This window comes from Durio zibethinus, chromosome 12 (assembly GCF_047325235.1).
Source record: "Durio zibethinus cultivar Kanyao isolate XHJ-2024 chromosome 12, ASM4732523v1, whole genome shotgun sequence".
NCBI classification, from domain to species: domain Eukaryota; kingdom Viridiplantae; phylum Streptophyta; class Magnoliopsida; order Malvales; family Malvaceae; genus Durio; species Durio zibethinus.
Window position 1 is genome coordinate 25,839,199 of NC_143173.1, and position 23,820 is coordinate 25,863,018.

At 33.5% G+C, this 23,820-nt stretch overlaps 4 pseudogenes across 3 annotated transcripts; all 4 read left to right on the top strand.

Annotated features, from left to right (window-relative positions):
* The first annotated feature begins 7,714 nt into the window (after positions 1-7,714).
* Positions 7,715-10,008, top strand: LOC111297145 (L-type lectin-domain containing receptor kinase IV.1 pseudogene; annotated as a pseudogene). Its single transcript, XR_016326203.1, has one exon. The product of XR_016326203.1 is annotated as an L-type lectin-domain containing receptor kinase IV.1 pseudogene (transcript).
* A 920-nt stretch (positions 10,009-10,928) lies between these two features.
* On the top strand, positions 10,929-11,778 carry LOC111297056 (subtilisin inhibitor CLSI-I-like; annotated as a pseudogene). Its single transcript, XR_016326204.1, has 2 exons — positions 10,929-11,131; positions 11,355-11,778. The product of XR_016326204.1 is annotated as a subtilisin inhibitor CLSI-I-like (transcript).
* Positions 11,779-17,132: 5,354 nt separating this feature from the next.
* Positions 17,133-19,577, top strand: LOC111296583 (L-type lectin-domain containing receptor kinase IV.1 pseudogene; annotated as a pseudogene).
* Positions 19,578-22,159: 2,582 nt separating this feature from the next.
* LOC111297292 (subtilisin inhibitor CLSI-I-like) lies at positions 22,160-23,574 on the top strand (annotated as a pseudogene). Its single transcript, XR_016326307.1, has 2 exons — positions 22,160-22,953; positions 23,177-23,574. The product of XR_016326307.1 is annotated as a subtilisin inhibitor CLSI-I-like (transcript).
* Positions 23,575-23,820: the final 246 nt, after the last annotated feature.

The window sequence follows — 23,820 nt, forward strand, 5'->3', positions numbered from 1 at the left end:
AAGAGATCATAATTATTTCAATTTCATGCCTCAAGGCATTAGTAGCTCCATCAAAGTACATTCTCCAACATTTTTCTCCATGCTCCCCTTCTTTCAGTTGAGAAATAGTCATTAAGTCTTCATCAGAGAATTTCAACTTTATTGGCTCATACTCTTCAGTAGCACGATCTGTAAAAAATTCTGCTATAGCCTCCTTTTTATTATTTTTTGGCTCACGTATATAATATCATATTTCAAGAGCATTACTTGCCATCTAACAATTCTTTCAGACAAAGAAGGCTTCTCGAAGATATACTTAATGAGATCCAGTTTCGCTATGAGCCACGTAGTATGATAAAGCATATACTGTTTGAGTCTTTTGGTAGTCCACGTTAATGCACAACACATTTTCTCTAATGAAGAATACTTGGATTCATATTTCATGAACTTTTTACTTAAATAGTAAATAGCTATCTCTTTTCGGATAGCCTCGTCTTGCTGTCTCAGCATACATCCAATTAAATTTTCACATACAGTTAAGTATAAAATTAAAGATTTTTCTAGAATAGGTGGCATCAATACTGGAAGGTTCGATAAATATTGCTTAATTTTATCAAACACCTCTTGACATTCTTCATTTCATTTCTCAGGATTATTCTTACGGAGAAGCTTAAATATGTGATCACATTTGTAAGTAAGCTGAAAGATAAACCAAAAAATGTAGTTCAATCTCCCTAGAAAACCTCGAACTTCCTTTGGCGTGCTAGGAGGTGACAGATTTTGAATGACCCGTATCTTATCTGGATCAACTTCAATTCCTTTTTCACTGATCACAAAGCCTAGCAACTTCTCTGACTTTACCCCAAAGGTGCACTTGGCTGGGTTTAATTTGAGTTGAAATTTTCTCAACCTCTCAAATAACTTTTTGAGGCTGGTGACATGATCTTTATCATCACAAGACTTTGCAATCATATCGTCTACATACACTTCGATCTCTTTGTGCATCATGTCATGAAAAAACGTTACCATGGCCCTTTGATATGTTATCCCAGTATTTTTTAACCCAAAAGGTATGACTTTATAGCAAAAGATTCCTCACATGGTTATCAAAATAGTCTTTTTCATATCATCTACAACCATTTTTATCTTATTATACCCCGAGAAACCATCCATAAAGGAAAAAATCAAATGCTTAGTCGTGTTATCTATCAGTGTGTCGATATGAGGTAAAGAAAAGTTATCTTTTGGGCTAGCCCTATTCAAGTCCCGATAGTCTACATACATTCATACTTTTTCATCTTTCTTAGGAACTGGGACTATATTGACTACCCATTCTGAATATTTAGTCACTTGTAAAAAACTTACATCAAATTATTTTTTCACCTCTTCTTTAATCTTTAGTAGCATTTCAGGCTTCATCCGTCTTAATTTCTGCTGAACTGACTTACATTCTGGCTTTAAGGGCAATCTGTGCTCCACTACCTCTATGCTCAGTCCTAGCATATTCTGGTAAGACCAAGCAAATATATCTATAAATTCTTGAAGTAGGTCTGTTAATCGTTGCCTATCTCCTGATGAAAGTGAAGTGCCCATTCTGACCTCTTTCTTATTCTCTTCATCTCTCAGATTCACTAAGTCCACTACTTCCTGATGAGGCTCAATTGGCTTATTTTTTTGTTTAATCATCCTCATTATGTCCAAAGGCATAACATATTCTTCAAAATTCTCTTCATTGTCAAGTTCATCAATGTTAATTGAATTCTCAAAGCTAACCTCTTGATTGTTATCATGATTATCTTCATGTTCATTTAAAGACCTGAAATTGAATGAAATGGGATATGTTGGCAAGATGTGCTTGAAAAGATGAAGACATAAGAAAAAATGAATGAAAATGTTTTTTTTCTTATTTTTATTAAAAATAATAAATGATGAATGGCCCAAACAAGAAAGATTACCCTAATGCCTTGGGCAATAGCTATTGGGATGTTACAATTACATTATTTTAATCTCAAAAGTCACAGGCATCTCGATAGCACTTAAATTATTCAGCTCATAATCTGACGGACAAAGACGAACCCACTCCTCTTGATTAAGCCCCACTTTATCTCTACTTATAGCATTCACATTATGATTCGACAAAGGATTTCCATTAACATTTGATGCAGTAATCCCTTCCATATCAAAGCAAATCATCCCATCCTTGATTAACCGTTGCACTTTATGTTTCAGGGTGGTGTAATTTTCGGTGGAGTGATCGATAATCCCATAATGGTAATCATAGTGGACTGTGGGATCGTACCACTTGGGGTAAAGTGGCTTGAGAGGTTCCAATTTACTTGTATCAATCAAATGATTGTTGTAAAGCTCTTTATATAATTTCGTATAAGTCATTGGAATTAGGTCAAACACAGGTTTCTCACGGGTAGTTCGTTGCTCCTTCGAACCACCAATAGGGTTAGTTGGATGATTTTAGGGTCTTGGGGTAGGCTGAGTGTTAGGACTGTACATGGTATTTTGAGGCATATGAGGGGTTTGATATGTTTGAGGGTATGGTGATTGTGCAAATGGTTGGTATGGGTGAAGAAAAGTGTTATTTATAGCAGGGTAATAGGGCAGATATTTTGGTAGTGAGTAGGGTGGATAGCCTTCAAATTACTGTTTATCAAAGCTCACAACCTGAGTTTCAGTTTTTTTCTTCTTCAGGACTCTCTTGCTAGATGCTTCATTTTTTTTTAGCTTGTCACTCTTGATGGCACTCTCAATAATTTCTCTCGAAATTATCATATCAGCAAAGGTTTTCGTTGCATTTCCTATTATCTTTTTATAATAAGGAGGTTTTAAAGTGCTAACAAACAGTACTGTAGTCTTTTTTTCGGTCAAAAGAGATTGTACCTGAGAAGTAACATCCCTTTACCTCTAGGTATACTCTTTAAAAGACTCATTTACTTTTTTTTTCAAATTCTGTAAAGACAAACGATTAGGAGCCAAATCGATAATATGTCGATATTGACTGATGAAGTCATGTGTCATATCGCTCCAAGAGCGAATGTGGGTCCTATCCAACTGAATCTACCACCTGACAGCAGAGCCAGTAAGGCTATCCTGAAAGACATGCATTAATAGTTTTTCATCATGAGCATGAGCTACTATCTTCCGATAATACATTGTGATGTGAGTTTTGGGGTACTTTATACCGTCATATTTTTCAAATTTTGATACTTTAAACTTAGGAAGAATAACCACATCAGGGACTAAGCAGAGCCCAGCAGCATCCACCGACCCATAAAAACTAAATTCTTCCACAACCCGTAGCCTTTGCTCTAGCGTGCTAATCTTTGAGCTTTCTTGATTTTTCATTCTTATCTTTTCTTTCTCTTTTTCTTTCAAATCATCTAGATTAAGAATTGGTTCTACTGTCTTTTTAGTGAAGACAGGATTTACATAGCTATTATAATGCCCTGGATTGGAAGCTTACGATATTTCAAGATATGTTAGATATGTGAAGTATTACGGTGGGACCTCTTGAGCAGATTGAGCTTGAGGTGGGCCAAAACCTGAAGGATATATAGGGTCAGCCACTTTTTGTAATGGGGGAACTTGTTGGCTTGTATTTTCTTCAACTCTCTTTCCTTTATTCAGGTTATTAAGAGCATCCAGAATCTTGTTCAACTCACTTTCAATCTTCTCCTGTGCCTTTTTTATCTTTTCAACTCTATGAGAATTTTTCTGCTCCATTTGCCTTGCTCTGGATCTTATGTTGTATCGATAGGTAGGGTTCTCGTTAGATAGAGCTATCCTTGAACTTGAGTATCCAGAATCTTGCTCAACTCACTTTTAATCTTCTCTTATGCCTTTTCTATCTTTTCAAATCTATGAGAATTTTTCTGCTCCATTTGCCTTGCTCTGGATCTTGTGTTGTATCGATGAGCAGGGTTCTCGCTAGATAGAGCTATCCTTGAACCTTGAGTACCATATCTTAGAATTAGTAAATTTACATGACTATCACATAGTTACTTTGTTAAGTGTAATGAATGAGAATACAATGAATGAAAAATGCATGTATGCAAAGAACATTTGCCTTAAAAACGGTATTCAACTAAAAGATTTCATTTATTCCAAAAAATTTTTATCTACATTGAGTTTATCATCCTAATAATACGGATGAAGAACAAATTAGTCGTTCAGTGGAATCTATGAAAAAATTTGTTGAAGATTGTTTTTCAAGCAAATGTTCTTTATGTAACTTTATGATATACGTATGAACCAATGCAAAAGAATAAGAAGAAGGTTAGTATACCCAAAAAAAGAATAAATAACTAAGTAACATCACATAGAGTAAAAGGGATGAGTCCTATGCTTTTGGTCAATTCTAAAAGGGAAGAGTGATGGCTCTATCTATAGGTTAGGTGCTCTTAAGGTTCACTATATGCGATTTTAAGGTCAAAATCTAAAGGTCCTAAAATTGCTCCTTACATTTTTGTCCATCACAGACTAGTAAGGTACCCTAATCTTCACCCATTACAGGCTACAAGCGAAAAAGGTTCAATTTGAGTGGAAGTATTTCGCTAGCCACTGCGGAGGTATTAGACCTCATGAAAGCAATAGGTACTTTACTCCCTCCTAGAGGGACGGAGCTCGGGTGTAGAGCTCATGTTATGCACATGCATATGAATGACATAATTAACTTTTAACTTTTCCCCAAAAATATTCTTTTGAAACTTTAATTTCGAGAAAAATTGATACTTTCAACTTTTCCTCAAAAATTTATTTTTTTTAAAAATTTATTTTTAAGGAAAATTGATACTTTCAACTTTTTTTCAAAAATATTTTTTGAAAATTTTGATTTTCGAGGAAAATTGATACTTTCAACTTTTCCCCAAAAATATTTTTTGAAAACTTTGATTTTCGAGGAAAATTGATACTTTCAACTTTTTCTCAAAAACTTTTTTTAAAAATTTATTTTTAAAGAAATTGATACTTTCAACTTTTCCTCAAAAACTTTTTTTTGAAAATTTATTTTTAAGGAAAATTGATACTTTCAATTTTTTCCCAAAAATATTTTTTTTTAGGTTTTATTTAAAGAAAATAAAATAATAAAACAAAATAAAAGTGAAAAAAAGTAAAAAAAATAAAAATAAAATAAAGATAAAAGAACATTAAATAATCCTAATTTAATAAATAAAATAAATAAATAAATAAATATAAAAGAAACTTGGAGCGGTTCGAAGTTTGACTCGGCTCGGAGAAGAGAAACGGCTCGGAGAAGCGGCTTGGGATGTCAGCTCGGCTCGGTTAACGGCTCGGGGAGGCAAAACACGGAGGATCAAAAAGCGGGTCGACGCTCGGGTCGGGTCGGATCTTGGCAAAACGCGCGGATCCTCTAGGTTATTTAACGCAAAAACGATGTCATTTTGGGAGGGTATATAAGGCTGTTTCCTTTATTTTTTCGACAGAAACCTTCTCCCCTCTCTCTCTCTTCCTTCTTTTTCTCTCTTTTCTCTCTAAAACGGTCGAAGAACTCCGGTTGAATATTCACCAGATTTTGAAATTTTTCATTGGAATTTGAGTTTTTTATCGAAAGTTTGTTGAAAAGTTGGTCGATTTTTGAGAATCTTCATCGAAAACTTGGCAGCTGGCCGAAAACTTCAAACTTGACCGAAATTGTAGTCGAAAAATTCAACTTTCATCGGAAAGTTCACCGAAATCTGAAAATTTTTCAAAAATTTCCAGAAAAAAATTTCGCCAAAAATCTTCAAAAATTTTTTTCGATTCCTACAGCTGTTCTAACACTTCTAAACCTTTTCTTAGCCTTAAAAAATCTTCTATATGCACTTTTCTCTCAATCAGTAGCTTTTTCCTCACTGTTTTTTTGTGTGTTCTTCTATTCCAGAAGATCCTTTTTATAGGGATTGATCAAAGGAGTTTCTGATCAATCTCAATTTCTCTTTGGATCGAGATTCAATCATTGAATCCAACATGGACTCTTCTGATTGAATCCCAATCCAATTTCCCACTGGATAAACCAAAAAATAAAAATAAAAAATAAAAAAATCAGATGAAAATAAATCAGATAAATCAAGAAAATTAACAGATAAATTAAAATTAAATAATACATAATACATAATCTGATATACATAAATATTAACAGGAAAAAAATAATAATATTCAAGATATATACATATTAATAAATAAGTAAATATCTAAGATAAAAAATAAAAGAATATATATATATATAAAAACAATAATAATAATAATAATAAAATAAAATAGAAATAGAATAAAAATAAAATAAAATAAAAATAAAATAAAGAAGAAAAAAAAAAAACATAGACTTACCTATTTGAATCAAGCTCAATTGATCCGGACCTAAATCAAATTAAATATCTATAAATAATCAAATAAATAAATAAATAAATACACTCTCAATTTATTCTTAAAAATCTTTAAATCCAATCTCTTATAACATAAAACATTAAATCATGAATCTACTAATAAAATTTTAGCTAAATGTTCAAGCTAACTCTCTCTTCTCGTTAACCCTTTTCTCTCTATCTTTTTTAGCTTCTTTTCCTCTCAGTTTCGGCGCCACACCCTCGTTTTTTCTTCACGCCAAAAACAGTCCCACCTTTTTAGGACTCTTTTTTTTTTTTAATTAAAAGCCAAAAGTCAAAAAGCCCATAATCTTTTATTGATCTTAAAAAAAAAGGGATTGGACCTCACAATCCTAACAAAACGATCTTTGATTGATCTAAAAAAAAAAAAGGGATTAGACCTCACAATCCTAACAAAACGTATCCCAGAGGGAAAAAGAATTTAAATCCTCTATTTTCAAATCAAACCTAGTTAATTAGAAGAAAAAATATGTAAAATCTCTCAAAATCAAAGATAATGTCAAATATATATCCTATGAAAATCAACCCATTGATTCACTGAAAAAAAGATGGAAATGATGCTATTATATACTTTTTTTATTTGAAAAATGCAAAAATAAAAATTGAAAAGTTCTCAGACGAAATCTTAATAAATAATTTGATGCATACTAAAAAATAATCAATGCTTTTCATAATTTTTTTTTTTATCATTTAAGAAAGACAGAATCTTATATTAAGAGAGAGGAAAAGGCTAGAATCCCGATCTTAATGTCTTGTTTAAGGTTGTCTTAACTATTAAATAATCTCTTTTTCATTAATTAATTTGATTCAGATGGGTTGGCCTTTTACTTTTCAAAACTTGGAAAATCAGCTTAAACAACTTTGATAAGTTAAATGCTTCCTGGAAATATATATGGATCCTACACTCTCAAACGACTAATTAATCAGCTTAAGAGCTTATTTCTTTGCTTTTGCCTCATGTTTTCCAAGTGTTATTGTTATTAGTTAATAAAAATTGTTAAAAACAGACCTTTTTCAAACTCAAAAACTGGTTATCCAAAAAAAATTCCAAAAAATAGACAAAAAAAAAAGCCAAGCAACTTTGCCTGGACCATTATCGCTTATTGAGGTTGACCAATGCCCTTCTCTTGGAAACTTCCAATGGTGAACTTGAGTGCATAGTGCTGGCCGGTGTCAGGGGTCCCAATGATCATTACGAATTGCGTGGGGAAACCGGCGTTGAATTCATGGTAGTCTCTTGTCCCCACTCCTTACAGTGCGACAGCAACTTCAGAGGTAAAGACTCAAGGATAAAGCTTTTTCTTTTTCTATTATTTTGGGCATAAATATATGATCAAGCTTGTTTTGCGTTGGTGGCTAGTAAATTTAAAACTTTCTTATTGCTATGGTAATGGGCCAAGTACTTGAACCGCTGATGGGTGAGAGATTTTATGAACTTTCATACCGATCTCAAGCACTATTAGAAGGCAAAGAAAAACAAAGACAAAAAGGAGAACAGGGCAAGCAGACTTTGGCCATGTGTTTCAGATTAGCAATTCTGCTAACTCTTCTGATAAACTTAGCCGCTGCCAATGATGTTGATTTCATTTACAACGGATTTCGGCCCGCTAATCTAAGCCTTGATGGCTTTGCAGAAATCACTTCCAATGGACTCCTAAAGCTCACCAATGAAACCGTCCGACAACAAGGTCATGCTTTTTACCCTTACCTTATAAACTTCAAGAACTCAACAAACGGTTCAGTTTCTTCCTTCTCTACGACCTTTATCTTCGCTATTTTTCCTCAATATCCAACTCTCGGCGGCAGTGGAATCGCTTTCGTGATTGCACCCACTAGGGGGCTTCCTGGAGCTCTTCCACTCCAGTATCTTGGACTCTTCAATGGGTCCAACAATGGCAATGATACAAACCATGTTGTTGCTGTAGAACTCGATACGGTACAAAATAACGAGTTTGCCGACATCAATGACAATCACGTTGGGATTGATATTAATGGGTTGGTTTCTAATGAATCTCTTCCAGCTGGATATTACGAGGATGGCACCCATCAGTTAAAAAACCTGACTCTGATCAGTGGGCAACGGATGCAAGTTTGGGTCGAATATCATGGTCTAGAGAAGAGAATGGATGTTACTTTAGCCCCATTTAATGTTCCTAAACCCAATACTCCACTTTTATCTTTGTCTCGTGATCTTTCTTCAATTATTAACAATGAGATGTATGTTGGCTTTTCATCGTCAACCGGTTCTTTTTACTCATCTCATTATGTTTTAGGTTGGAGCTTTAAGATTAATGGTCAGGCGCAAGAGCTTACGCTGTCTAAACTTCCCAAGCTTCCTCGGTTAGAACCAAAGAAAATATCAAAAATTTTGACAATTGGGTTGCCTTTGATTTTAGTGAGTTTGGTTTTGGCAGCAGTTTCAGGTTTAGTTTATTACATCAGAAGGAAGAGAAAGTTTGCTGAAGTTGTTGAAGTTTGGGAGCTTCCGTATGGGACTCATAGATTCAAGTATAAAGATCTATATATTGCTACAAAAGGATTCAAAGACAAGGAGCTATTGGGTGCTGGTGGATTTGGCAGGGTGTATAGAGGAATTCTACCAACCAGTAAACTCGAGGTTGCAGTGAAAAGAGTCTCACATGAATCAAGGCAAGGGATGAAGGAATTTGTTGCAGAAATTGTGAGTATCGGTCGTCTCCGTCACCGGAATTTAGTTCAACTCTTGGGATATTGCCGGCGTAAAGGTGAGCTTCTTTTGGTCTATGACTACATGCCTAATGGAAGTCTTGATAAGTATTTGCATGACCAGCCAAAGGTCACCCTGAATTGGGGACAAAGATTCAGAGTCATCAAAGGTGTAGCATCAGGGTTGTTTTATTTACATGAAGAATGGGAGCAGGTTGTGATTCACAGAGATGTTAAGGGTAGTAATGTTTTGCTAGATGGTGAATTAAATGGAAGATTGGGAGATTTTGGCCTTGCTAGGTTGTATGATCATGGAAAGGATCCACAAACAACTCACGTTGTGGGCACTCTTGGTTATCTGGCTCCAGAGCATTTTCGAACTGGGAAAGCCACACCACGCACTGATGTGTTCTCTTTTGGGGCCTTTTTGCTTGAAGTTGCCTGCGGAAGAAGGCCAATACACTCACAATCTCCAACAGAAGATGCAATCTTGGTTGACTGGGTGTATTCTTGTTGGTACAAAGGTGATATTCTTGAGGCAAAGGATCCAAATTTGGGTACAGCTTATGTAGCTGAGGAAGTTGAGTTGGTCTTAAAACTTGGGTTGCTCTGCTCCCACTCAGAGCCTGAAGCAAGGCCAACCATGCGCCAAGTTGTTCAGTTTTTAGGAGGAGATATTCCTTTCCCAGAAATGTCATCACTTTGTATCTCTTCCAGTGGCCTAATATTTACCCATCGAGAAGGCTTTGATGATTTTGCCATGTCATATATATCTTCTGCTTGCAAGGGATTCTCTCATTCATCTTCTGTTGCAGAGTCTGAAATTTCAGGAGGTCGATGATTGTAAACTTTCTTTGGAGTTTTTAATAAATCTGAATCCATTGCTTTGTATACATTGAAATTGAAAATTTCGGCAAAGGTTCAATCTTTATTTCCTTTAGATATTTAAAAACCTGGTATTTCTGCGTTTATATCTTTTGGATGTTGCTTTTTCAACCCCCAAAACACTCTTCCCTGTCCATGGCAGGATGAGTGGGTTGCTTGGAATTTAGGCAACCGTGAGTTACCTATGCAAATGGGTAATTTGTGAGCAGTGCACTGTATTTGAAATTGCATTATGTTTTAAAGCACCATTATACACCTGTATGAAAATTTGTGGCTTGACTTAAGAACAAAACATAGAAAATTTGAAAAATGTGGATTTTGTCCAATCTACTGAAAGTCGGCCGTAATAACCCACGCACCAAAAAAAAAAAAAAGAGTATTTAGCGTGTGAAAAAACTTGTGACATTTCTAATCCTTGGAGATCTCTCTTTCAGGTTTCAACCAAGTAATTGAATTTTATATTTACGTGTACTTTTCATGCTTTGCAAGTCACACCACAATATTTATCATGATTCAAATTCCTCTGATTCAGACAGCTAATAACTTGGGTATATGCCCTGAAAGACTTCTGGAATTTCGTCTTCTGTCCACACCTGCGGACATGACTTTTATCATGATTCTAGTAGATTCAGCAAATGCTCGCGGGACCGATGGTTCCGAAGAGAGAAAAGTCCCAGAGCTAGACTGGTAACAGAGATATCAGAGCATGGCAATAAATACCAAATTGGGCCTTCGGCAGGATAATGGAAGCTAAGACTGTTGAATTCAAAACAAAGCCCAATATTATGAATTAAAGATAAGCAAGTGGTTGGATTAGTAGCCCAAAGTGGATGGATTCAGAGGTTGAAGGTTCAATCTTTTGGGCCATTGTCCCTGCGTTTCTAGGCTAAATCCTGAATTTTATAAGAGTCAACATTTAACGAGCCGGCCTGGTAGGAATGGGACATTCCTGTAGCTTATAGCGATTATGAAATTCTATGCCAACCATGTCAAGGAGTTGTCTGGACTCCGGAACTTTCTCCATCTGGCAAAACCAAAGATAGAAAATTCGATAAAATCAACAGGAAGAGGACATTGAAACCTGTTTGCCCTTCATAAGTCACCAAACTAGAATTGCTTTGCTATGGCTGAGAACCAGCGCACTGAAAAAGAACCTGGTGAATTAACAGATTCAACACCAGTCTCACCAAGTAAGTTGTTTGCTTCCCTTCTTCCCATACCAACAGTTCCCAATATTTGATTATTGAAATGATCAGACATCTATTCTGCTGGATCTTTGATGGGATTATCCTGTTATTTGACCATTGAGGAGAAGCTCGATCTAAATGATTGTTTCCTATACTTTGACAGGGAACCTGAATAAATATTTATTTTCTTCAGAATTAAATTTGATATTTATTGGTACTCTTGCAGGAACTTACGGGAGTTTGCTTGGTTCAAACACTGCTCCCAAAATGGAATGGCCCGAGTTAATAGGGCTGACCCCAGAGGAAGCAGAGAAAAAGATTTAAGGAAGACATGCCAAGAGTCCAGATTCAGGTGGGAGAAGCTAATTCTTTTGTTACGATGGATTTCAACCAAGGACGGGTTCGATTATATCTTGATCCTTCAGGAAAAGTTCAGAGTACCTCCAAGAATTGGCTAAAACAGCTTCTCTCCATTCTAAATTATATTATTATATCATAGTAACAGGTCCTTAATTTTTCTTAATGTGCTTGGAAATTGTTCATCAGTTGTGAACTTCCTTTGTAATATATAGTTTTTTATTGTTGTTTCTTTCTTTCTAGTACTATTACACTATTATATGAATGGTTAATAGAGAACCTGTTACAGATCATCTTTTAACCAAAACTATGGTATTAGCTACCAAGCAATATGATATAACTTTGGACTAGCTTGCAAATGAAGATAGGTTTTAGTTGTTAGTAGTTTAGAATGTGATGTATTTTATATTGGACAGAAAGATTTAATTATTGATGAATAAAATTAATTTTTATATTAATTTTATTAATATTTTAAATAATTATGTTTGAACAGAAATAATTATCATATGACAAATGGTGATAACTATTTGAATATAAATAGATTATTATTTATAAAGATCATGATTATACAAAAAATCATAATCATCTAAATAAAATTTTGTCTATTCATTTATTATAAATAAATTTTTTAGTATAATCATTTTTATTGTTTCTGATTGAAGAGTTTGAAATTTTATTATATCCCAAAAGCATAATTGCCTTTAAAAAAGTGTGCTTCATGTTTCAAAGTTAAAATTTTTTTTTTTATTATTTTTCTTCTCATATTTATTTTTTCTTACAATTTAAAGGTAATTATGAGAAAGTTATATTTTGTATGACGAAAATATAAAGAAAAGAAATTGGCATGATTTGGAGATTATTATTGGAGAAGGCTCAAAGTGTCAAATGATTAATGTTTCTATGGACCAAAATATTAATTTTCATAAAGATTTTTTATTTTTTGCATAATTTTTGGTAAAAAGATTGACTGAATGAGATAAATATGTTAACAATTAATTTTATTAGTGTGTAAAGTCAAAACATAATATACAAACTATTGATTATATTGCATAAGTTTATACATGTATTGAAATTGGCTCTACAATTGTATTTTATCTATTTGAAAAATTGATACTTATTAAGATTGGGATGAGAAATAGCATGATAACATAAAAAAGAAAGACATGAATTGATTTATAACCAAAAGAATTATCATTTATTATCAAGTAACGAATTAAATTGGATTCTAATAGAATAACTAATTATTTAATTATCAAGTCTTGGTTATATATAGAATAGGCAAGTTGTCTCATGGTTTTTATGAAAACAATTGAAAATAAGTAAAGGTATTTACCATGAAAAATTGGATATAAGTGGAGAATATATGTAGAAAATAAGATTTGACCACAAGATTAGTTTTATTTTTAAATCATGACAGCAAAATTAAGATAATAAGTTGAGTCAAGCTATTTGTATAGTTTATCTTTGTTGATCTTTATAAATCAAATGTTGATATATATATTTTAAATTTATTATTGGTTTAAATTTTGATTTGTGTTCAATTTTCATGAAAATCAATTAAAATTAAATTGATATATGTGAATAATTATTATTAAGATATGGTGTTTCTTGGATTAATTGGTGGATAATAAATCAAATAATTGTTATTATTAGAAATATGGTCAGTGTGACATGTATTTTGCCTACTAGGTGTATTACACTGAAAGTGATTTTACAAAATAAAATTTTATTGTGAACAATCACAAAATAAAAATCATAAAAAGCCGTTAAAGAGTTAATAAATAGCTACAAAAAAGCATTGTTGCTTTTCGCATATGGGATATTGATTAAACGAAAAAGCATGTCATAAAAAATATTGATGCATTTGTCGATTACTAGCATTTTGAAGGATGCCCATCAATGTCTAATTAGGCATGTTTATAAATTAGAAAAGAACATGCAAATTAAAAGTTCCAAAGGCACCAATACATATATGTGTTTAATTCCATTTTGTGATGGCATGGAGAACATAGGTATAGTTTGCCATATATTACGAAAATGAACTGGATGAGATAAAATTTTCTTTCTTATACATATAAGAAAGATATGAGCTATAGAGATAGAATGCCATCATCCAATTAGTACATTATTAGTTAAATACAATGGAGATATTTTTGCTTTTTGTACCTGAAAGAATGGCTTTTTACAGGATGTTAAAATGAAATGTGAATAAGTTTTCGAGGTCTTCAATAGTTTTATGACAATGGCAAGGATATGGCTGGTTATATATCATATTAACATATGAGCTTAGATAATAATATTGATTTGTGAAAACCGTAAACCTTAAAGTTAGTCAATCAATAATTTAATCAATACAAATTCATCACGAATTTTTGCTTGAAATATGAGTAGAACTCATATTATAATTATTGTTTATACTATTATATGAAAACAATTTTTTGGATTCATGTTTCGTGACTTGTATTGATATGGTGATTTAGAAATGAACATATGATCACAAAATGATTGTGAAAGTCTTTGAAATTTGAGTTTAATATACTATGAACTTTTATTGTATATAGTCATATTGGTTATATGAGTTAAGTTTGAATTTATTATATATCCAAAAATGTTATGACCAATTTAAAGTGGTAAATAACATAGATATATAGGCTACACAATGATGGAGAAATAAAGTTTTTATAAAATTTTAAAATCAAGTTTAGAAGTTTCAATAATCATGAACTTGAAATTGGCTATTGGACAATTACTATATGTATTGAAAACTCATGATAACATTTAAAATAGTTGATTTTCACTAAAAGTCATTATTATAAATATGATAATTTTAATAACCAAATCTACATGATTTGTAGGTATAAAGTAGATTATTATGGTTGGCTTAGAATAGCCATAAGCCAAAATTGATACTACAATCTTGATCACATTGTGGTAATTTTTGTTATGTATATGATCTACTTCATTGATTGTACAAATGATTTATCATCTATGGTTTAATATAGTGAAAATTTCAACGTATATTTACTTTGAAAGCCATAAGTGATTCAAAGATCTTATGAATTTGAAAACTTTTATAACAAAGAATGCTATTTGATCCATTTAAGTGATGAAAATGGTCTTGTTCATGGTAATAAAAATATATTAACAGTATCCATGATGAAAAGATTCATATAAATATTTATGAATTGACATAACAATTTTAAAAGAAGACTATAGAAACATGATTATATTTGAAATCTGCTTATTGGTGTAAACTCTTATATTGAGTTAAAATATAAAAGTTTTGAAACTTTTATTGAAATATTAAGATATTAGCTAATTATCTTTCACTAAGAGTGGATTTAGAGGCCTCATACTTAAAAAAAAAAACCAAATAGTGAAAAGATAAATGAAATGGCAACTTGATTAAGTATATATCTTGATAATTAAATGAGCTATTCTTTAATAAAAAAATGCATATTTGCGCATGTTGGAGGGGATAAAAATAAAAAAAAAATAAAAATTACCACCATAATGTTGTAAGATTTTAGTATAATTTTATAAGCAAATTATACAAGCTAATAAATTTAAACACTTATTAAAGTAAAGTTATAAAAAGGTCCTTAAAAACCTTAAAAGGACTAAAATCGTTTGGTTTATTCATTGAGTTTTTTCAATTGTACTATAAATATAATTGTATTAAAAATATATAAAAGTATGGAAATAAAATGGTTAAAATTAATAAATATAAAGTTGTGACCACAATTAAAACCAACTGTTTCTTAACTTGATAAGAATAAGGCAATAATGTCTGGAGCATATAAATGACATATAAAATAAAAAGTTTGAACATATTAGCCTGAAGTGATTATATTAGAGATTCAATCTCAAGGGGAGGTAATTACCATAAAAGAAAATCAAATTCCAAGATATCAGTTAGTAGTACTACAAGTATAATGGATTTAAACTTTTACTATTAGACATCAATAATGGGAACCTAACTTTGAATTAGTAACCTTTAATTACAAAATTTAATAGGCAAAAACAAGTTATTGTTATGTGTCTGTTAAATACTAGTAAAATTCATTCAAATTTTAGAAACTAGTGTGATTTATTGCGTGTGAAGGATGTGTTTTTATACTTTTAATAAAATTTTAAATGTCTAAAGCAATGGAGATATAACGAGAATTCTACCTATATAAACATAAAAGTGATGTTGCTTCAACAATAAGAATTGGAGTCTCTCTTGTAAATATTTGTGAATAGGATAAACACATGACCATAATAGTGCTAAAAGTAGTTATAAACCTCTGATAGAAGAATAAATAAATATTATGTGTGTTATATTTTCAATTTTATTACTAGGAATTGAGGTTTAATCTACGGACACCATCAACTTCATTAAAATTTTAAGATATATATACGCTAATTGAATGTTTAAATTGAGATATATCTTCTTGTATTCATAATATTTATTTGTGTAAAAGGTAAAAATTAAGCACCAACATTCCAAACTAATGAGAGATTGTTAGTAGTTTAGAATATGATGCATCTCATATTGGATAGAAATATTTAATTATTGATTAATAAAATTAATTTTGTATTAATTTTATTGATATTTTAAATAATTATGTTTAAACATAAACAACTATCATATAACAAATGGTCATAACTATTTGAATATAAATAGATTATTATTCATAAAAGTCATGATTATACTGAAGGTCATAACCATCTGAATATGAATTTATGTCTGTTTATTCATTATAAATAAATCTTTCAGTATAATAATTTTCATTGCTTTTGACTGAAGAGTTTGAAGCTTTATTGTATCCTTAAGACATAATTACCTTTAAGTGTTATTTACACTTCAAAACCAAAATTTTTTTTTATTATTTCTCTTTTCTTACTTTTTTTTTTTTAACATTAGCAACTTGCGAGATTAGCTTGCATTAAAGACTTCATTGGCCTAGAGTTAGTATATATGAATGACATGAATTTTACATTAATTTTTAAGCATGATTGAATCGCAACTGAAAGAACGTAAGAATTTTCTTCAATGTTGAACGTACCCAAAAGCGAAAAAGAATTTAAATCCTTTATTTTCAAATCAAACTAGAGTTGATCGGAAGAGAAAATATATAAGAACTCTCAAAATCAAAGGTAATGCTAAATATATATCCCATGGATATCTACCCATTGATTCAGAGAAAAAGATGAAACTGATGCTATTATGTACTTTTTCTGTTTGAAAAATGCAAAAATGAAAATTGAAGAGTTATCAAATGAAATCTTAATAAATAATTTGATGCATTTTAAACAAATAATCAATGCTTTCGTAATCTGTCATTATCTCACACGAAATAATCTCTTTTTTCATTAATTAATTTGATTCAGATGGGTTGGCTTTTTACTTTTCAAAACTCGGAAAATCAGCTTAAACACCTTTGATAAGTGAAATGCTTCCTCGAAATATATATGGATTCTACACTCTCAAACAACTAATTAATCAGTTTAACAGCTTATTTCTTTGCTTTTGCCTCATGTTTTCCGAATTTTATTGTTATTAGTTAATAAAAATTGTTAAAAACAGACCTTTTTTAGACTCAAAAACTGGTTATCCAAAAAAAATTCCAAAAAACAGAGCAACCTTGCCTGGACCTTTATCGCTTACTGGGGTTGACCAATGCCCTTCTCTTGGAAACTTCCAATGGTGAACTTGACTGCATGGTGCCGGTGTCAGGGGTCCCAATGATCATTAAGAATTGCGTGGGGAAACCGGCGTCAAATTTACGGTCGTCTCTTGTTCCCACTTCTTACTGTGCGACAGCAACTTCAGAGGTAAAGACTTAAGGATTAAGCTTTTTCTTTTTCTATTTTTTTTTTTTGGGATAAATATATGATAAACTTGCTTTGCAATGGTGAAGGGTAAATTTAAAACTTTCCTATTACTGTGGTAACGGGCCAAGTACCTGAACGGGTGATGGGTGAGATATTCTATGAACTTTCATACTGATCTCAAGCACTATTAGATGATCGAGAAAAAAAAAAATAAAGCAAAGAAAAGCAAAGACAGAGAAGGAGAATAGGGCAAGCAGACTTCAGCCATGTGTTTCAGATTAGCATTTCTGCTAACTCTTCTGGTAAACTTAGCCGCTGCCGATGATGCTGATTTCATCTACAACGGATTTCGTTCCGCTAATCTAAGCCTTGATGGCATCGCAGAATTCACTTCCAATGGACTCCTAAAGCTTACCAATGAAACCAGTCGACAAAAAGGTCATGCTTTCCACCCTCACCTTGTAAACTTCAAGAACTCAACAAACGGTTTAGTTTCTTCCGTCTCTACGACCTTTGTCTTCGCTATTGTTTCTGTATATCCAAATCTCCGCGGCCATGGAATCACTTTCGTGATTGCACCCACCAGGGCCCCCCCTGGAGCTCTTCCAAGCCAGTATCTTGGACTCTTCAATGGGTCCAACAATGGCAATGATACAAACCATGTTGTTGCTGTAGAACTCGATACGATACAAAATAACGAGTTTTTTGAAATCAATGACAACCACGTTGGGATTGATATTAATGGGTTAATGTCTAATAAGCTTTTCCAGCTGGATATTATGAGGATGTCACCCGTCAGTTCAAAACCTGACTCTGATCAGTGGGCAACGGATGCAAGTTTGGGTCGAATATCATGGTCTAGAGAAGATAATGGATGCTACTTTAGCTCCATTTAATGTTTCTAAACCCGATTCTCCACTTCTATCTTTGTCTCGCGATTTTTCTTCAATTATTAACAATGAGATGTATGTTGGTTTTTCATCGTCAACCGGTTCTTTTTACACATATCATTATGTTTTAGGTTGAAGCTTTAAGATTAATGGTCAGGCGCAAGAGCTTACCCTGTCTCAGCTTCCCAAGTTTCCTCCGTTAGGACCCAAGAAAACATCAAAATTTTTGACAATTGTGTTGCCTTTGATTTTAGAGAGTTTGGGTTTGACAGCAGCTTCCAGTTTAGTTTATTACATGAGAAGGAAGAGAAAGTTTGCTGAAGTTGTTAAAGATTGGGAGCTTCAGTATGGCACTCATAGATTCAAGTATAAAGATCTATATATTGCTACAAAAGGATTCAAAGATAAGGAGCTATTGGGTGCTGGTGGATTTGGTATGGTGCATAAAGGAGTTCTGCCAACCAGTAAACTCGAGGTTGCAGTGAAAAGAATCTCACGTGAATCAAGGCAAGGGATGAAGGAATTTGTAACAGAAATTGTGCGTATCGGTCGTCTCCGTCACCGGAATTTAGTTCAACTCTTGGGATATTGTCGGCGTAAAGGTGAGCTTCTTTTGGTCTATGACTACATGCCTAAAGGAAGTCTTGATAAGTATTTGCATGACCAACCGAAGGTCACCCTGAATTGGAGACAAAGATTCAGAGTCATCGAAGGTTTAGCATCAGGATTGTCTTATTTACATGAAGAAGGGAGCAGGTTGTGATTCACAGAGATGTTAAAGCTAGTAATGTTTTCCTAGATGGTGAATTAAATGGAAGATTGGGAGATTTCGGCCTTGCTAGATTTTATGATCATGGAATGGATCCTCAAACAACTCATGTTGCTGGCACTCTTGGTTATCTGGCTCCAGAGCATATTCGAACTGGGAAAGCCACACCACGCACTGATGTGTTCGCTTTTGGGGCATTTTTGCTTGAAGTTGCCTGCGGAAGAAGGCCAATACAGGCACAATCTCCAACAGAAGATGTAATCTTGTTTGACTGGGTGTATTCTTGTTGGTACGAAGGTGATATACTTGAGGCAAAGGATCCAAATTTGGGTACAGATTATGTAGCAGAGGAAGTTGAGTTGGTCATAAAACTTGGGTTGCTCTGCTCCCATTCAGAGCCTGAAGCAAGGCCAATCATGCGCCAAGTTGTTCAGTTTTTAGGAGGAGATATTTCTTTTCCAGAAATGTCATCACTTTGTCTCTCTTCCAGTGGCCTAACATTTGCCCATCGAGAAGGGTTTGATGTTTTGCTGTGTAGTATACATCTTCTGCTTGCAAGGGATTCTCCTATTCATCTTCTGTTGCAGAGTCTCTGCTTTCAGGAGGTCGATGACAGTAAACTTTCTTTGGAGTTTTTAATAAATCTGAATCCATTGCTTTGTATACATCGAAATAGAAAATTTCGGCAAAGGTTCAGTCTTTATTTCCTATAGATATTTAAAAACCTGGTATTTGTGTGTTTATATCTTTTGGATGTTGCTTTTTCAACCCTCGAAACACTCTTCCACGTCCGTGGCAGGATAAGTGGGTTGCTTGGATTTTCTGCAATTGTGAAATATGAACCCGACCACCAATCAACTTAATTTTGGAGCATAGTAAAGGAGTCCAAAATGTGCTGTGGAACCTAATTTCAATTTTAAACACCTTTTTCAATACCTGATATTAAAATTCATCATCTTAATGCCATAAAATCCCATTAATCTTATTGCTTATGCTTTTAAAAATGGTTAATCCAGAAACACTATGATTGCAAGTTGCTAGTAAAACATGGGTAAGAAAATGGATAAATGGAAATCTCACAAAAAAAAAAAAAAGAAGAAAAGGTTCTCACAAAATTTAAAGAAAATATTATTAAAATAATAAATACCTTGAGAAGGGAGTTTGAAGGAATTAAGCAACCTTGACTTGCCTATGCAAGTAAGTAATTTCTGAGCAATGCACTGTATTTGAAATTGCATGAAAACTTGTGGCTTAAACAAAACATAGAAATTTTGAAAAAATGTGGATTTTGTCCAATCTACTGAAAGTCGGCTGCAATAACACCCCCCCCCCCACACACACACACAAAAAGAGTATTTAGCGTGTGAAAAAACTTCTTATGGGCCAAGAACTGGTAAAGGGATATAGTAGAGCAACACTTTCTCCTCGATGTGCGATAAAAGTAGACTTGAAGAAAGCATTTGATTCCTTAAATTGGGAATTTCTAATAAATGTTTTGTTAGCTATGGAGTTTCCAAGGAGATTTGTAGGATGGATTAAGAGTTGTCTAACTACTCCAAGATTTTCTTTATCCATCAATGGGGGGCTGGTAGGCTACTTTCGAGGTGCAAGAGGCGTCAGGCAAGGTGACCCTTTATCGCCTTATCTCTTTGTTATAGCAATGAATGTCTTATCGAGGCTCTTGGATGCAGCAGCACATTATGAGGTTATTTCTTATCATCCAAAATACAAGAAGATAAGATTAACGCACTTGTGCTTTGTTGATGATCTGCTAATCTTCACAAAAGGAAAGTTGGAGTCCATCTCTGGGATACAGCAGGTACTACAATTATTTTATTCATATTCGGGACTTCAGCTTAATTGCGAGAAGAGTGAACTATTTTCTACAGGTGTTCCAAGAAGTGCATTACAAGAGATAATGTAGGTGACAGGATTCAAACTAGGCACACTCCCTGTAAGATACCTTGGGGTTCCATTAGTAACACGTAGGATCTCCATAAAGGATTGTACTCCACTAATAGAGAAGATAACGAATACGTAGTTAGGCAGTAAAAAATTTATTTTATGCAGGTAAACTGCAGCTGATACAATCGATCATATTTAGTATTCAAAGCTACTGGTGCAGACATTTTATGCTGCCAAAAAGGGTGATCCAAAAGGTTATACAGCTATGTTCTAGATACTTCTGGAAAGGGCAGAATGAATCAGCTAAAGGGGCAAGGGTTAATGGCAAACTCTATGTAGGCCTAAATCCGAAGGACTCGGGTTAAAAGACTTGTTCATTTGGAATCAGGCTTGTATGATTAGAAATCTATGGTCTATTTTCTCACAAGCAGGTTCATTGTGGATTGCATGGGTGCATAGTTATGTGCTTAAAGTGCGCAATATATGGGAGGTACCTATTACACAAAGTAGCAGTTGGAGCATGAAAAAACTATTACAAATGAGGAGACATGCCACTCGATTGCAAACAGAGGATAGGATGGAATGGGGGAGGTACTGAGAACTCAGTTACAGCTATATGGGAAGAATTGAGACCGAAGCAAATGAAGGTAGTGTGGCACATGCTAATATGGTGCAAGATGCATGTACCCAAACATGCAATCATAGCTTGGATGGCGATATTAAATAGACTCCCTACCAAGGATAGATTGAACGCATGGGGGATTACAAATGAAATAGGGTGTGTGCTATGCAAACAAGAGGATGAGTCTAGGAGCCATATCTTCTTTAGTTGCAATTACTCTAAAGCTGTGTGGAAACAGGTTTTATAGCTCTGCAACTTACATAGAGAGGTATCTAGTTGGAAAGAGGAATTCCATTGGGCTATAAGCAGGGTGAGAGGGAAGGCACTAATATCTATCATATTGAGACTGGCATGGGGTGCATACATTTATCTGATTTAGAGTGAAAGGAACAAGAGGCAGTTTGTTGTTGAGGAAAGTAATGAAGGGCAGATCCTTAGAATGATAAAAGAAGTGATACAACTGAGATTGATGGGACTGAAACATATTGCTTTTGATAGTGTAAATAAAGATTTACGTGAGAAATGGGGTTTAAGAAGGGATATATTTGTATAGAAGCAAGAGTGAGAGATGAAATTATATAAGTGATATATTGGTAGCAGTAAATAACTGTTTTTAGACAATAAACTTATAAATTATCCAAAAAAAAAAAAAACTTCTTTGTGACATTTCTAATCCTTGGAGATCTCTCCTTCAGGTTTCAACCAAGTAATTGAATTTTCTATTTACGTGTATTTTTCATGCTTTGCAAGTCACGCCACAATATTTATCATGATTCAAATTCCTCTGATTTAGACCGCTGATAACTTGAATATATGCTCTGAAAGACTTCTGGAATTTCGTCTTCTGTCCACACCTGCAAACATGACTTTTATCATGATTCTAGGAGATTCAGCAAATGCTCGTGGGAACGATGGTTCCGAAGAGAGAGAAGTCCCAGAGAGCAAGACTGGTAACAGAGAGATCAGAGCGTGGCAATAAATACCAATTTGGCCCTTTGGCAGGATAATGGAAGCTAAGACTGTTGAATTCTGAAAAAAAAAAAAAAGCCCAATATTATGAATTAAAGATAATTAAATGGTTGGATTAAAAGCCCAAAAGTTTGTGTATTCACAGGTTGAAGGTTCATACTTTTGGGCCATTGTCCCTGCGTTTCAAGGCTAAGTCCTGAATTTTATAAGAGTCGACATTTAACAAGACGGCCTGGCAGGAATGGGACATTCGTGTAGCGCATAGAGATTATCAAATTCTATGCCAGCCGTGTCAAGAAGTTGTTTGGACTCTAGAACTCTCTCCATGTGGCAAAACCAAAGATCGAAAATTCGATAAAGTCAACAGGAAGAGGACGTTTAATCCAGTTTGCCCTTCATAAGTCAACAAACTAGTATTGCTTTGCCATGACTAGGAACCAACGCGCTGAAAAAGAACCTGGTGAATTGACAGATTCAACCCCAGTCTTACCAAGTAAGTTGTTTGCTTCCCTTCTTCCCATATCAACAGTTCCCAGTTTTTGATTATTGAAATGATCAGATATCTATTCTGCTAGATCTTTGATGGGATTATATTATTATTTGATCTTTGAGGAGTGGCTCGATCTAAATGATTGTTTCCTATACTTTGATAGGGAACCTGAATAAATATTTATTTTCTTCAGAATTAAATTTGATATTTATTTTTACTCTTGCAGGAACTTACGGGAGTTTGCTTGGATCAAACACTGCTTCAAAAATGGAATGGCCCGAGTTAGTAGGGCTGACCCCAAAGGAAGCAGAGAAAAAGATTAAGGAAGACATGCCAAGAGTCCAGATTCAGGTGGTAGAAGCTAATTCCTTTGTTCCCATGGATTTCAACCAAGGACGGGTTTGATTATATCTTGATCCTTCAGGAAAAGTTCAGAGCCCTCCAAGAATTGGCTAAAACAGCTTCTCTCCATTCTAAATTTTATTAGTATATCATAGTAACAAGTCCCTAATTTTGCTTTATGTGTTTGGAAATTGTTCATCAGTTGTGAACTTCCTTTGCCATATATAGTTTTTGATTGTTGTTTCTTTCTTTCTTTCTAATAATATTACACTATTATATGAATGGACAATTAGAGAACTTGTTACAGTTCATCTTTTAACGAAAACTATGGTATTAACTACCAAGCAATATGATATAAGCTCTTAAAATATGGTATAAGCTTGGACTAGCTTACAAATGAGGACAGGTTTTAGTAACTTGCCAGATTAGATTGAATTAGAGACTTCACTGACCTAGAATTAGTATATATGAACGACATGAATGTTTCATTAATTTCTAAGTTTGATTGAATTAGTTTCTATGCTTGAT